This window comes from Parasteatoda tepidariorum, chromosome 2 (genome assembly GCF_982258835.1).
Source record: "Parasteatoda tepidariorum strain Cologne lab strain chromosome 2, Ptep-v5.0, whole genome shotgun sequence".
Classification (NCBI taxonomy): Eukaryota; Metazoa; Arthropoda; class Arachnida; order Araneae; family Theridiidae; genus Parasteatoda; species Parasteatoda tepidariorum.
Window position 1 is genome coordinate 33,481,497 of NC_141756.1, and position 16,255 is coordinate 33,497,751.

At 31.4% G+C, this 16,255-nt stretch overlaps 2 non-coding genes across 2 annotated transcripts; both read right to left on the bottom strand.

Annotated features, from left to right (window-relative positions):
* Positions 1-8,132: 8,132 nt before the first annotated feature.
* On the bottom strand, positions 8,133-8,236 carry LOC147815170 (U6 spliceosomal RNA). The gene has a single exon (XR_015432028.1). It is a non-coding gene; the product is annotated as a U6 spliceosomal RNA (small nuclear RNA).
* Positions 8,237-11,009: 2,773 nt separating this feature from the next.
* Positions 11,010-11,116, bottom strand: LOC147815171 (U6 spliceosomal RNA). The gene has a single exon (XR_015432024.1). It is a non-coding gene; the product is annotated as a U6 spliceosomal RNA (small nuclear RNA).
* Between the last annotated feature and the right edge of the window lie 5,139 nt (positions 11,117-16,255).

The window sequence follows — 16,255 nt, forward strand, 5'->3', positions numbered from 1 at the left end:
TAGAAACATATTGATAAATTGTAATTTACTAAAATAAATATAAATAACAATTGCATAAAGCAGTTGAATTTTTTATATCTATTAGAAAAATTAAAACATAGTGTTTATTTCTCCTTTCCGAACAGCAAAATTTAAAAGAAAATGCTTAGTGGCGCCATCTGTTGGCTCTTATAACAGATCCTGGTGCACGAAATTAATGCTACCAGCCAAGGATAAAATAAACGCAAAATTATGAAAATATCTAAATTCATAACAATAATCATAACAAAAAATTTAAATAAATTTTTGTTTTCATACCACGCATTCTTTTCTTTTATAAAGGAGAAAAAATCATCATAAGAGTTTGAAAAGCTATGAAGAATTTCATTAATAACGGTGATATTTTTTGTTTGACAACATTACTAAAAATTTATTTGCGATTAAGTTTTCATTTTACTGTACATTTAATGAAGAAATCAGTTTTCTATAATATAAAATATTGAATTAATCTCATCATTCATCGTTTTTGAATGCCAATAACTCAACTACAAAAGTTTTGAGATTAGATTTTCACTGTAATATCATTATGAAAATATTAGTAACGAGAAGAATTATGAGTTTTTATTTAATATCTTATCTGAGATAAAAGCTTTGATTTTGTTATTTTAACATTTTACAAGAATTAAATAAGGTCCCATATTAGTTGTTAAAAACCATACTACTAAATTGCGCACTGCGATTTACATTGTTTATGAAAAATTATCTCTTTCCATAAAAATGACTACTCAGTATAAAGATTAATTATTTTAATTGACTACATTAAAAATTGATGATATAGATTAATTTTACTAAAAACTAATTACATCGATTAATTTTACAATGAAAATATTATATCGATTAAATTAACTAAAAACTAATCATATCGATTATTAACTAAAGCACTTAATCGATTAATTTATACCAAGTTTTTATAAATAAAAACGATTAATCGATATAAAACATCGATTAAATCTATATCGAAATAATAACAGTCACTGCTATTTGTCACTGTTACTTTTGGGTCCCAGTAGCAGAAGTAACAGTGACTGAAAAGTAGCAGTTTTGCCCATCTCTAATGTGAATGCCATATTTCAGTTTTTACATGTAAGATATTAAAAAGAACAAAAAGTGGTACCTTCGCTTTTTCGAAATTGTACACACTATCTAATTAACGTGCAATGCCCCTCGGTATCGCTATGTGGATTTATTCTCATTAGCTATTTCGGAAGAAAAAATGAAAGAGATAGTAACTCTTGTCGTCACGGTCCTCCCTTTAAATTGCGCCACTTATAAAAATAAGGTTATGGAGCAAAAAGCTATACGTTACTTGAGATTCGCTTCATTCGAGCTTACCTGAACAACGCAAACTTGTTTGAAGTGGGCGTAAAGAGTAAGCTGAATGAGAGAGAAATAATATTGTCATTTGCGTGTCTGCTTTTTTATGTAATTATTTGTCGCATGATAATGCTATCCTCGGGCTTCAAACCCACTGCTCGGCAGTTTGAAGCATTACCACGGAACCAACATAGCACAGCTATGCTATGGACGGGGAGGATCCTTCAAAATAATGCAAACATTTCTCACATAATTTCAGTGGTAGTTATCTAAAAAGTAAAAGCTATAAGTACTAATAATAATGTGGTGTCGGATGGTGACTGAGTTATTTGAGATAGCCAACAACACGGGCAATTTATCTCAGTTGCATTTGTCGAGCACACTGCAAATTCCGTATATTTGCTGGAACTTTTAAGAGACTGCAATGTTCCCTGATACTTTTCTTTCCCCAAACAAAGTAGTAAAAAATAGACTTTTATAACCGATACTTTTAAATTTTTTTTTGTGTACCGCATCGTAGATTTTGTTCCTTTGAAGGAAAATTAAATTTTTATTCATTTCGCTTGCTCTTTTTTTATTTTACAGTGCACTCCCGATTATCCGGGTTTAATCACCGGGACAGGTCGCACGGACAATCAAAAAACACGGATAATCCGAAAACTCCTTTTATTCCCCTTATGAAAAAATCCAGGTATAAATGAGGTATAAACGAGGTATATTTTAAAGGTATAAAGGAGGTTGTTATTTAAATACGTCGTTAAAGTTGAAAAGGGTGCAAATGAATACCTCAAAATCAACCTCAAATATACCTTAAATATACCTCCAGAGGTATATATGTTTCAGCCTGAAGTATATTTTTTTACACTTGTGGAAGTATTTATTCAACAACCTAAGGTGTGTTATTTTACACTTCAGGTTATTATAAATCTACCTCAGGTGTATTTTGTTCGACATCAGGTAATTGTTTTTCAACCTCAGCTATATAATTTTATGCTTGTAGAGGTATATATTTATCAACCTGTGGTGTGTCGTTTTACACTTCTGGTTGTTATAAATCAACCTCAGGTGTATTTTGTTTTACCTCAGGTAACTATTTTTCAATCTCAGGTATATAATGTTATGCTTGTAGAGGTATATATTTATCAACCTGTGGTTCAACCTGTCAAATTCTACAGTTAGTAAAAATTATTTATGGGAACTCATACTCGTATTTTTAGAAGATAGTTGTCTAAGGTGCTTGAATTTTTAAAGTTATGAAACTGCAAATTTAAATAATTAGTCAGCTGAAATTAAAAGTACTTTTATTTAAAACTAAAATTTCACTTTTTTTACAAACCAACAAAATTATTTTAAATACGTTGTTTCCGTCTACATGTTGAAACTTGTAATTATTGGAACCTAAAAGGAAAAAAAATATAAATTAGTAAGAAAGTCATATTTACAATAATAGTGACAGGTTTTAAAATATTAGAAAGTAATTTTTTTTATGATTTAAATTAACTGGATGAAATTAATTTTCTTTTTCAGATAAATAGTATTACTCTTCTGCCATTTCTATTCAATCCTCGTAGCTAAAAAGCATGATATGTATCACAGCCACATACACTGATTAAATACACTGAAGACAGTATTACCATTAACAACATTTACAGAAATTCAAATATACAGGGTGTTTATAAAGTCCCGGACCCATTTTGATGTTTAATAACTCATAAAATAATAAAGATAGATTAAAATTAATAACATAAATGGTTAGATAGATTCAAAAAGTTTCATGAACCTTGTCAATGAACTTCCACGCGTACCCCCTTCGTCGCACGGAGAATATCAAGTCGATAGTCAATTTCACGCCAGGTAGCATGTCGGCATCCACAGAGGCTATTGCGGTTGTAATTCTGGCTTTTAAGTCATCAATGTTCGACACGATCCTCCTGTAAACATTGTCCTTTATAAATTCCCAGAGAAAAAAGTCCAGCTAAGTTATATCAGGTGATCTGGGAGGCCAAGGAATTGAACCTCCTCGCCCAATCCATCTTCCTGGAAAATGGTCATTGAAAAAACTACGAACGATGATACCCCAATGAAGTGGTGCACCATCTTGTTGCAAAAAGGCATGTGGCTGAAGCTCTTCTAGTTGTGGAAATACGAAGTTTTCCAATGTCCCGCAGTGGACTGATCGTTAAGACACGGTTCTCAGCAGATCACCGAAATCAAGCATCACTGGCTGCGGTCAGTGTGCGGGTGGGTGACCCACTTGGATCAGTCTGCGTAGGGACCGAGGGTGTGCGGTATTGGTCCTCGTTAAACTGTGCTACCGTAAAGTGCTCGACTTCGCATGCAGGTCGTTGGGCTACCGAAGCGGGGGTGCCACCCCCTCCGCAGAATATCAAAATTGTGATGGCATGTCTTCGGATCATCCTCAGGGATGTTTCCCAGACCGTCGCCAATAGCCCATTGTGCAGCTCTAGTGCGACGTAAATGAACTACTACTACTACGAAGTTTTCCAACATGTCTAAGTATACGACTGATGATACTGTCTTTCCTGTAAAAAAGAAAGCTACCTCTCGTGAAATTTACTATCGACTTGATATTCTCCGTGCGACGAAGGGGGCACACGTGGAAGTTCATTGACAAGGGTCATGAAACTTTTTGAGTCTATCTAACCATTAATGTTATTAATTTTAATCTATCTCTATTATTTTATGAGTTATTAAACATCAAAATGGGTCCGGGACTTTATAAACACCCTGTATAATTCCAATCTTATTATGTAATTGTAACACTTTTTATTTTTCTATACATCTGTAACATTATGGTACTTGTAAGTTTAATAATTAGATTTCCTTCCTTTTCTTTTTTAAAAATCTTTAAACTCAATAAACCTAGTCTATATTTTTAAACTTTTTATCAGACTTCATGAAACTAACAGCTTTTTTTTAAATTTTTGAGGCTCATTCTGAAAAGGACTCATGTTATTGTCAATCACATCAGTGCTTCTTAAAAATTAGTTGTTTCAATAATTTTTAATCAATGTAATCAAGAATCTACAATCGTTTAATAAATTAAAATTTTAAAGTTATGTACCAATTTTTATTCTTTTTTTACACTCAACAGAACAAATTACAAACTGATAAGGAGCATTTATTTTAAAGTTGTGAGTAATTTTATGTGAGGAAAATATCTAAGAGAGAATGATCTGAATTAATACTTTTAAAATAAGTTGAGTATAATATCTCCTATATAACTTATAATGCCGAGCAGAATAAAACTAATAGTTAGTTGTCACAAACACTTGTTTAAATATAAATACACATCCCATAGGATGAAATTCAAAATAATGCATATTACTTTCAACAATAAATGTTTTTATTTGCAATTGATTTTATTCAATTCAGGATTAAAATTGCATACTATACTGACTTATTTCTAAAAAATTTAAGATTTCCGAAATTCGCACATTTTTAAAGTAGTGAACCATAAACAGCTGCATGAAAAAGCTCATAACCTTGAAACAAATTGTCATATAAACTTGAAATCGGATTTAATTTAATTCTGCTCAATATTCTAATAAGTAATAACAATCTGCTTAGTAAATAATTAACGTGGGTAAAATGCGAGAAAATAACATGTAGTGAAAATAGCAGTTTTGTGATCAAACATGAAGAAGTGAGCTAGTACAGTTACTAGTTTTCAATAATCAAATATCTAGCAAACTATTAAACTATTGTTATCAACAATTACATAAATTCTGTAGTTTATTAGGAGAGATTACTTTTTCTTTTAGATATAAATTCAGAACTAATTCCTAGGGGAAGGCGGCTCAGCAGTAGCTTGCTAGACTCTTCTTCTGCGCCGCTGCGCATGTGCTATTTACAATTTACAGCCTAGGCCATCTCACCAATATCAGGGAACTGTGGATAAGCTCTGTAAATATATATATATATATATATATATATATATATATATATATATATATATATATATATATATATATATGTAACATAAAAAGCTTCTATTAATCTTTTTATGTTAGTTTCTTTGCTATAAAACAACTCCTACTTTATTCCTAATTAATTATTCTATTTGAAATACTTTCTCACACTTTTAAAAGCCACATCCTGTTCTTAAATCTATTTTTGGCTCAACTATGCATTTAATTAAGAGCAGGACATATTTCCCTTGCTTTGTGTGGGAAACGCGCGATCTCCTTCATAAACCAATACTAATCCTTGGGACTTCCCTTTTCCCCTCAAATATAACAAAATAGAGGGAAATTCCTTTGCTACTTTCCCTAAGATAAAAACTTAAGCACACAGTTTTTGAGTGCGATTTTGAGCTCCGCCTTTGCTAGAAAATGTCTTAAATATACTATGTGAAGTTAATAAAATATTTTTTGCCTTCCAACTGCTATCTGCGTGGCCTAACATCACTCACCATGACTGCTACCCTTTCATATATATATATATATATATATATATATATATATATATATATATATATATATATATATATATATATATATATATATATATATATATATATATATATATATATATATATATATATATATATATATATATATATATATATATATATATATATATATATATATATATATATATATATATATATATATATATATATATATATATATATATATATATATATATATATAAACAATATAAACTTTGCAACAAATATTCAAACGATAAGCATACAGCTATAGTAGAATTTCAAAGCAAAATTGCTATTTTAAAAATCTTTCAATTTTCAGTGATTTATTTATAAGAGAAATTATGAACATTTTTCTCAATTAATCAGCGTGCATACTGCTACGTTAAAACATATACATTTAAGCAAAATAAAAAGAATAGTTCTATTTGAATGAACTACAAACAATAAAATATACTGTGCATAACCTGCTGTAACGATTCACCAGTAACGTTACCCTAAACAGCGACGAGAAATATTTCGGTCATTCTCTCTTATTGCTAAGCCTACAACGATAGCCTCTAAGAATATCCTCCAACTTAAATTATTTAAGATCAGGACGCGTCGTTAAAACAAAAATAATAAAATTTAAGTTTGAAAATAGAAGCATATTTGATTAAAAGTGATAAAACTAAATTAATAAATGTCAAGCACACTTACCGAATTTCGAATAGACTTTCGATTGTCAACACACACGCCATTTGCCATTCGCATGGAACTCTGGGAAGTGATCTAGTTAATATGAAGTGTACTTAAGCAACCTTAAAACAAGCTTAGGTATAAATAAAATGACTTCATACACCTCAATAAATACCTCACTCTCTTTAGTTGAAATAAGGTATATTTTTTTATACCTCGTAAATACCTCACTCTCTGTAGTAGAAAAGGGGTATATTTTTTTATGCCTCGTAAATACCTCACTCTCGTTAGTTGAAATAATGTTGATTTTTTTATACCTCATAAATACCTCTTTTGTTACAAGAGTAAGAAAAACAACCTCGTATACTTTAAAAATCATCTTATCAGTCTGGATGATTTGAAGTGAATTTAAAACAACCTTAAAATAAGCTTAGGTATAAATAAAATGACTTCATATACCTCAATAAATACCTTTTTCTCGTTAGTTGAAATAAGGTAAAAATTTTTATACCTCAAAAATACCTCTTTTGTTACAAGTGTAAGAAAATAAACCTGGTATACCTTAAAAATCACCTTATCAGTCTGGATGATTTGAAGTGAATTTTAAGCAACCTCAAAACAAGCTGAAGTATATATAAATCAACCTTGTACACCTTAATTACAACCTTTACGCGGTATAATTTTTATTGCTGTTTTCTCTGCAACCTTAAATATACCTCAAATATACCTCAAAACAACCTTAATACCTCAAAAATACCTCAAATCAACCTTAAATATACCTAAAATTTTCATAAGGGTCAATATCAGTACAAAAAATATAAAAATTACTGATATTTGCATGCATAGCATCAAACTAGGAATTTTCCTTATTAAAAAATGTGTAATGCGTCTTCGCCATATATCGATACACAAATTTTACGGACCGCAGTAATGTCACTGTAATCAAATCCTCCCATATAATCTAATAAAGTTTCCACAGAGCAGCAGAATGAGAAATTGTATTTCATTCATTTATTACATTTTCTGCATCAGTTACTATCATCACTATTTGATTTAACAACATAACGATCTCTTCATCAGTCAAATACTGGAAGCCAGGCTCACATGCATCACTTTGAGACCAATCTTCTAAATTTTCTTTATCAAGAATTTCGAAACCTTAGATTTCTTTTGGCTTGTTCGAGAATACTGTTATATTTTTCTTGAACATCTGAAGAAGATTGTTCATCAAGCGGTATGATCTTTCCTCAAGATCGTGATAACGTAGACAATTTTACCTTTGACCATGCTGCTGATATTCCATATACTGCAATCCAATAACAAATATTGCTTCCAAAAATTTGGTAGTGTTATAACTTCATGAATCAAATTTTTTGAATCTTGAAAATGTTTCTCTTTATATTTTTCGTGCGACTTCGGAATGAGCACGGATAATCCGCAAACCGGATAATCCGCGCACGGATAATCGAGAGTGTACTGTATTTAGTAGAGGAGCAAAATTGAAAGCCAACTGTTCACAACACCGAATAAAGCTTTTCAGTAATAAGTAGGCGTTTCCCTTTCTAGCATACCTCTGAGTTTTCTGATGTCAAACGCTTCCCGTATAGAGTAAAAGTTTGAGTTTCTCTTTAAACGACGAATTGAGACAAAAAATGTAGAACGCTCCACGATTTTGCGTGTCATCCTTGCGCAGGCGCCATGCTAATCTTCTCTGTATCGTTCCAATTTTAGTATGTAAATGCCTATGCCTATGCCTATGTGATGTGGGTATCTAAGTATCGGCCCCGAAGGGGCCCTAACTCATTCATCTGAGTGGGGTAGCAGTGTATGCACCTAGAGCTCAAATCAAAGGGGTAAAAAAGTAGCAAAAATGCCTTAGTACGTAAACACAATGAATGAAAATAGAACTTGATTAGATAGGTACATATAATTACATTAAATGAGGGGTATATACAAAAATAAGAGTAGAATCGCTACTCCTGACCTGCCTCGCCTCCTCCCCGAAGGGATTCATTGGTGCACAGGACAGGAGCCTTGATTCAAGAAGTGAAAATATATACAACTATTTACAAGATTAAGTGGCGAACCGTTTGGATAGCACGCCGTCTGAGAGGAAAAACACCGTTGCCGGGCTATATTTAATATTTTCCCTGAGAAGTTCGAAATCAAAAATAGTATTGTAATTGCATGCGTTGCAGCGAGTTGCATCTTTGAAGAAGGCGGCACATAAGAGTACGAAATGTTCTTGTATGGTGTTAATTTTTAGGTCTTTCCTAATATCGCTCATGCGGAGTCTCCGGGGAGCAGCCGTGATTCTTCTTATCATTTTATTTTGTAGTATTTCAAGCTTGCATTTTTGCGTGGGCGTCAGGCGCTCCAGGCGGGGGCAGCGTAACTGATAATAGGTCTAATGCATTGGAGGAATAATGTTCTCTTAGTTTTAAGAGCTAGCTTAGAGTCGTAGTTGATAATTGGTTTAAGTGAGTAGAATGCTCCGTTAGCTTTTGCGGATATATTCTTAATATGGAGGTTCCAGTTCATGTTGTGGGTGAGAGTTACCCCTTGGTAGGTAGCACTATTTACTACGGGAATTGTCTCGTTGAAGAGTAAGATATTGCTACTTTTGATCTTTTTCTTTTTTGATTTTCTCATAATGAGCAGTGAGGATTTGCTGGAGTTGATAGTGATTTTCCATTTTGCGCACCATTGTTCTATGCATGGGATGGTCTTCCTTAAGTTGCTTATAGCATTGTTGGGGTTTAGCGATTTGCTCAGGATCGCTGTATCATCAGCATAATATGCAGTACTAATATTACTCGAGTCATTAAAATTTGGAAAGTCTGCGGCATAAATGAGGTAGAGCGTTGGACCCAAGATTGAGCCCTGTGGGACTCCCGCATTAATGGATCTGATTGATGATTTACTTTCGTTAATTTTAATGTTGAATGACCTGTTCTTTAGGTAGTTGTTGATAATAAGAATCATGTCTTTAGGGATATTTTGTTTGATCATCTTGTAAATGAGTCCCTGGTGCCAGACGCGGTCAAATGCTTTGGCCACGTCCAGCATCAGGAGGGCAGTAGTCTCATTTTTATAGAAACTCTTGGATACTTCTTCAACTATCCTGACCAGTTGTTTGGTAGTGGAGAGATTATCTCTAAACCCGAATTGTTCGTTAGGTATGAAGGTGAGGCAGGGTTTGAGTCTATTTAGGATTGTCCTTTCGAAGATTTTAGAAAAGGCCTTCAGTAGACTTATCGGTCTGTAGCTATCCGGTTTTAGGAGATTTTTTCCTTGTTTAGGGAAGAGGACAATCTGAGCATGTTTCCACTGTTAAGGGAAGTAGCAGATGTCTAGGCAAGCGTTCAGTATATTTTTTAGTAGTTCAACAATATTTGGGGGGAGGAATTTAATCATTACATTATTGATTTTGTCCGCCCCTGGGGCTTTGTTGTTATGAAATTTGTCGATGATCTTAGTATGTAAATGCCATATTTCAGTTTTTACATGTAAGATTTTAAAAAGAACAAAAAGTGGTACCTTCGCTTTTTCGAAATTGTACACACTATCTAATTAACGTGCAATGTCCCTCGGTATCGCTATGTGGATTTATTCTCATTAGCTATTTCGGAAGAAAAAATGAAAGAGATAGTAACTCTTGTCGTCACGGTCCTCCCTTTAAATTGCGCGTCTTATAAAAATAAGTTTATGGAGCAAAAAGCTATACGTTACTTGAGATTCGCTTCATTCGAGCTTACCTGAACAACGCAAACTTGTTTGAAGTGGGCGTAAAGAGTAAGCTGAATGAGAGAGAAATAATATTGTCATTCGCGTGTCTGTTCTGTTTTTTTTATGTAATTATTTGTCGTATGATAATGTTATCCTCGGGCCTCAAACCCACTGCTCGGCAGTTGGAAGCATTACCACGGAACCAACATAGCACAGCTATGCCATGGACGGGGAGGACCCTTCAAAATAATGCAAACATTTCTCACATAATTTCAGTGGTAGATATCTAAAAAGTAAAAGCTATAAGTACTAGTAATAATGTGGTGTCGGATGATGACTGAGGTAATGAGGATTTGAGGATTTGAGATAGCCAACAAAACGGGCAATTTATCTCAGTTGCATTTGTCGAGCACATTGCAAATTCCGTATATTTGCTGGAACTTTTAAGAGACTGCAATGTTCCCGGATACTTTTCTTTCCCCAAACAAAGTAGTAAAAAATAGACTTTTATATCCGATACTTTAAAAAAAAATTTTTTTTTTTTATGTACCACATCGTAGATTTTGTTCCTTTGAAGGAAAATTAAATTCTTATTCATTTTGTTTGCTCTTTTTTTTTAAATTTTATATTTATTGGAGGAGGAAAATTTGAAAGCAAGCTGTTGACAATACCGAATAAATCTTTTCAGTAATAAGTAGGCGTTTCCCTTTCTAGCATACCTCTGAGTTTTCCGATGTCAAACGCTTCCAGCATAGAGTAAAAGTTTGAGTTTCTCTTTAAACGACGAATTAAGACAAAAAATGTGGAACGCTTTACGATTTTGCGTGTCATCCTTGCGCAGGGGCCATGCTAATCTTCTCTGTATCGTTCCAATTTTAGTATATGTACTGCCGAAGCAAGTACACTAACATCTCCTCAGTGTAATGCGAGACTCGTGTCTCTTTCATTCAGCTCGAGCAGAAAATGATGGTACGAAGAAATAAGATTAATCTCTCCCTAGACAGCGTAGCTGAAGCAAAAGTCGGATAATTTGTCGAGCACAAACGTTTTTTCGAGCTCACTGAAAATTCTGTTTACTTGCTGGAACTTTTAAGATACTACAGTGCTCCCTGATACTTTTCTAGCCGCAAAGTGGCAAAAAATAGCCTTTTAGAACAGATTTTTCTTAATTTTTTTATGTAACTTGTCGTAGATTTTGTTCCTTTGATGAAAAAATAAATTTTTATTCATTTTTGTGCTATTTTTTTATTATTATTATTGGAGGAGCAAAATTGAAAGCAAGCTGTTCACAATACCGAATAGAGGAACTTTTCCGTAATATGTAGGCGTTACACTTTATAGCATACCGAATTTTTTAAGAAGAAAAAGGAAAAAAGTTGCATATGGACTTCAAAGTGTACGATAACATTTCAATAAGAGACAAGTGTAGAGAATATTTATTTACTAAAATCTTTGTTTCCTCGTAGTAAATTTGAGGAACACTCAGTTGGACTTAGGACTTTAATTTTTAAATGCAATCGGTATAAATTGGAAAAAAATATTTTAAATATTTCTTCTTTGTGATATGATTTTCAATGAATTCCCATAACTCCTTTAGATGTAGAAATATGCACTCATTATAATAAATATGCTTTATAATTTTAATTGAATATCCAAATGATTTTCTTGATTGCACAATGAATTAATTTAAGAAGGGAAAAACTTTCTTTAGGAATCAATAAATTGTAATTTATATTTTTCTTAACTGTATTACGTATTATTTGAATAACTAGGACTTCTAATGTTAATTCATTCCGTTTGATTACGTCGTTGGGCACAAAAATATGTATTGTCAATTTTATAAAAGCAAATGTTTAAGAAGAAGCTTTTTGAAATATTATCGTAACATTCTCTGTTTGGATAATATCACGTAATGAATTAGAAATCACGCGAGTTTTCTGATTTTAAATGCTTCCAGAATTGTGTAAAAGTTTTTAGTTCCTTTTTTCTCTCCTCAGTATTACGCGAAACTTATATCTATTTTATTCAGCTCGAGCAGAAAATGGTATTGTAAAGTTACAAAAATATGTTTTATTTTAATTAGTGGTAAAATTGTTTTCTTATACATGTAATGTTTACACAAATAATTATACTGGATGAAAAAAATTATTGCATTTAGCAGCTGCTTGATTTTACCTAATTCTGGTGACGGGATTGTGTCCCAAAGTGTTATCTTGTATGAAACGGTGTGTAATCTATTTTTCTTTACATAATTTTAACGAAATATAAATGCTTAAATTTCTTAACTCTTTCAAACAGTGACAATTAAAGCCCTTGACCGAAGCGGAAGTAAGTGTTGCAGTTTGATGGTAATACCATTTTAAACAGACAATAGGACTGTGTAATTCACACACATACTGTTTACGACTTAAAAGGTGATTGATGTTTTTTGAGGGATTAAGTTACAGAATAAAATATATTTAAAAATAAAATAAATTGTTCTTGTTTTGTAATAAAATAAATTGCACTATCTAATAGATCTTGCCTTTTAATGAATACCTAGTCCTTTTAGTTATTACAACAATGGATTTGTGCTAGGAACCAAAATAAATATTGAAAATTCTTTGAATAATATTTTTATTAACTGGTATCAATGTTTTCTTCTGGTTACTCATGCTTCTTTCTACATATTTACACTTATGAACAAATTTTTAGTTTCATTCGTGTGTATAGTAAATTTAACACTAATTTCGTTCGGAAAAATACATATGTATGTCAAAATTATTTTTAGTTCAATTTTTTGGATGAATATTTAAAAGCATATGATGTTAAAATATCTCGACATAAATTGAAATATATTATCTCCCTTTTCCTTACCCACCCAACCCAACGTACTACAAAAATGGTAACAATTAGTATTCACTTGAATGAATTAAAAAATAAAATCTGGTTTGAAATAGAATATGATATGGAGCTTCATGTGGCTCATATATAAAAATAAAAAAATCATATCTTTTGTACGTAAATGGTTTAAAAATATTTGGACATAGAATAAGATAGTCTCTATTTATTTCTTCCCGAAAGAAATTTTGTGAACAATGAAAAAATTATTGGGATTGTGCAAATATATTTGCCAATTTACTGATGCTGTGTTCGGACCATGATTAAAGCAAAGTATCAAAATTGTTTTCAATGAACTCTGTTGAATGATCTAAACAGACAACATATGGATTCCTTATATATTTAATACATTTACAGTGAAACACAATCTCTTACACTAATCTACTACTCCCAGAAATTCAAACTTGCTCTATTTTGTGATAACGTATACAAATATTTTCAGCATTTTCAACAATTTAATAACATACCTATGCCTATGTGACTTCCTTATCTAAGCATCGGCCCCGACAGGGGTCTCATCTCATTCATCTCAGTGGTAATAGAATTTAATAACATAGTTTTCACCTTTTTTGTAATGACATATAAAATAAAAAGTATTGACTCATACATTAAAAATATATTGACATTTTTAACATTCACACTGCCATATGTAGTTACGCCTTTTCTTAAGTCGAGTAAAATTTCAAAACCGCCCCCTTATCGTTATCCGAAAAGTGTGGAAAAATTAATTTAACCATTTTTTTTTTATCAAGAACTTTTGTAAAAGAAATTTTTTATGAAAAATCGGTGACTTGATCTCAAAGATTTTTTATTAACCACGAAACGTAACGCTTACTTTCTCAGAATACTAAATAATCATACTATGAAAAGTAACGCCTACTAATCTCTAGTAAATTGCAAAGAGCATCAGTAAACGATATCCCAAATCAATGCATCATGTGAATTAGTTTAATCAAAATTAATGTAAAAGCGAAAACAATACTGTTACATTAAACGTGCACATACTGATGCAACCACGTTGTCAGTTTTCTGATTGTTAAATACACTTGAGAACATCACCTGCCTGTGCTTCGTCTACTAAGGACATCAATTTTTAATGAGGATAATTAGGATAGTCATCAACACAGGCAATTTTTCTCAGTTGTATTTGTCGAGCACACTGCAAATTCTGTAAACTTACTGGAACTTTTAAGAGGAACTTTTATATTCAAAATAGACACAAGCTGTTCACAACAATATCGATGAAAGCTTTTCAGTAATAGGTAGGCGTTTCAGTTCATAGCAGATCCGATTTTTGAGAAAAGTTGTATATCAACTTCAAAGTGCAATATACCATTTTAAAGAGTGACCGTTGCAAGAATATTTATTTTCTTAAAATCTTTGCTTCCGCTGTTTAAATTTGAAGAATACCCAGTTGGACTTAGGACCTTAACTATTCGCGATCGCAACGAACTATAGGGGGCGTTTTTGTATGAGACGAATACCTGCGATTTCTATATGAACAGTCATTCAGTTGCAACGTCCCTTCTTTATTGTGGCTTATTAAATTAAAAAAAAAAAATGTTTGATATTCTTTCTTATGCAAACGAAAACAAAATGGTATCTCTTTTTATTAGAGAAGGAATATCCAATACACACCGGAAAAATATTTGTACATAAACAGAAAAAAATATGTATATTCTTATAAGAATTAGAACCTCATGCCCGAGAAATAGTTTTACTAAATTTAATGATATAACATGAAAGGCCCATTTAAACTTTACATTCCATAGTCTTAAGAATCATATTACTTCAAAAATTAAAATGAACAAAAAGTATACATAAGCCTCATAATTTTATGAAATTTAATTTTGTAAAAAAAGTTTTTTGTCAACAATTTTTCTCAAAAAATTTCAAGCTTCAATAGAAATCATTATTTAGAAACTAAAAAACGTAAAATAAAGAATACTGACGAAACAAAAAAACAATTCTTTTTTGTCGCCATTTTTTAGTGCTACGAAAATTCGTCTTTGGGATTTGCCAAAAACAAAATACGATGCAATTTTATTTTTTCAGGAGCGAAATATTTTACCGAAAAAACGAAAATGTACCAATTCCCACGACATGAAACTTTATCTTGGTAAACGTACGTTTTGGAAATGTTATTTCATTTGGAATCTTATTTATCGGAGTTCATATGGCGATATGATTGTTTTAAATCTATGCTAAACTCTATATCGGCCCATTTTCCACCGAAATCCGACTGACTACTTTGATTTTAAATAAAGTGCTTTATTTTATGATTTGTCGCAAAAATTTTAAGTGTAGATTGGCGGCACTTAAAAACAACCAAATCTGTAGCGGCGGTGGCGTTAATACGTAAGTACCGAATTTTTATTCCATACTTTTCTGAATCATATTACTACAAACATTAGAATATACAAGAGATATACATGAACACTTAATGTTATACAATTTAATTTTTCAAAAAAAGTATTTTGACAGCAATTTTTATCAAAAAATTATAAACTAAAAAACGGAAAATATAGAATTCTTAGGATAAAAAACGATTTTAAGAATTCTTCACATTGAAATAAAAACTTTCATATTGTTTTTTTATTTTTATTATTCTTATAGTTCTTAATCAGACGTAAAAAACCATTCTGTAGAGAACTGTTATCAAATAAGAAAAAAAAATATTTACAAGCAAATTTTTATTATAAAAATCATAACACTCACCTGTTTTATAAATCCGCAGAATTCCAAATGAAATGTTCTTCGTTTGAAATTTTTATTTTCAAGTAATATATGCATGGATTATCCCTTCATTACTTATAGATAACATACCACACATCAAAATTTTATAATTATAAGATCTTGATATGAATTTGAATATGTAGCTTAAAAACAGAATAGCTGAATTCTAGTTGAAATTATTCTTTCAAAACTAAAAAGTACTTGCCAAGAAAACTATAAAAAATTATTAATAATCAGCACAAATGAAACTATTTCCAGTAGTTCGGATGATTCTTTATTGTTGTTAGAAATATATACTATTCTATAAAGAAGAAGAATATTCTATAACTATTACAGTTTTGTATGTTCTGAATTCACTTTATTCATTGGAATGAATGTGTGTGTGACATATTAAAGTGAAGTCAACATGAAAGCAATGTTGACTTC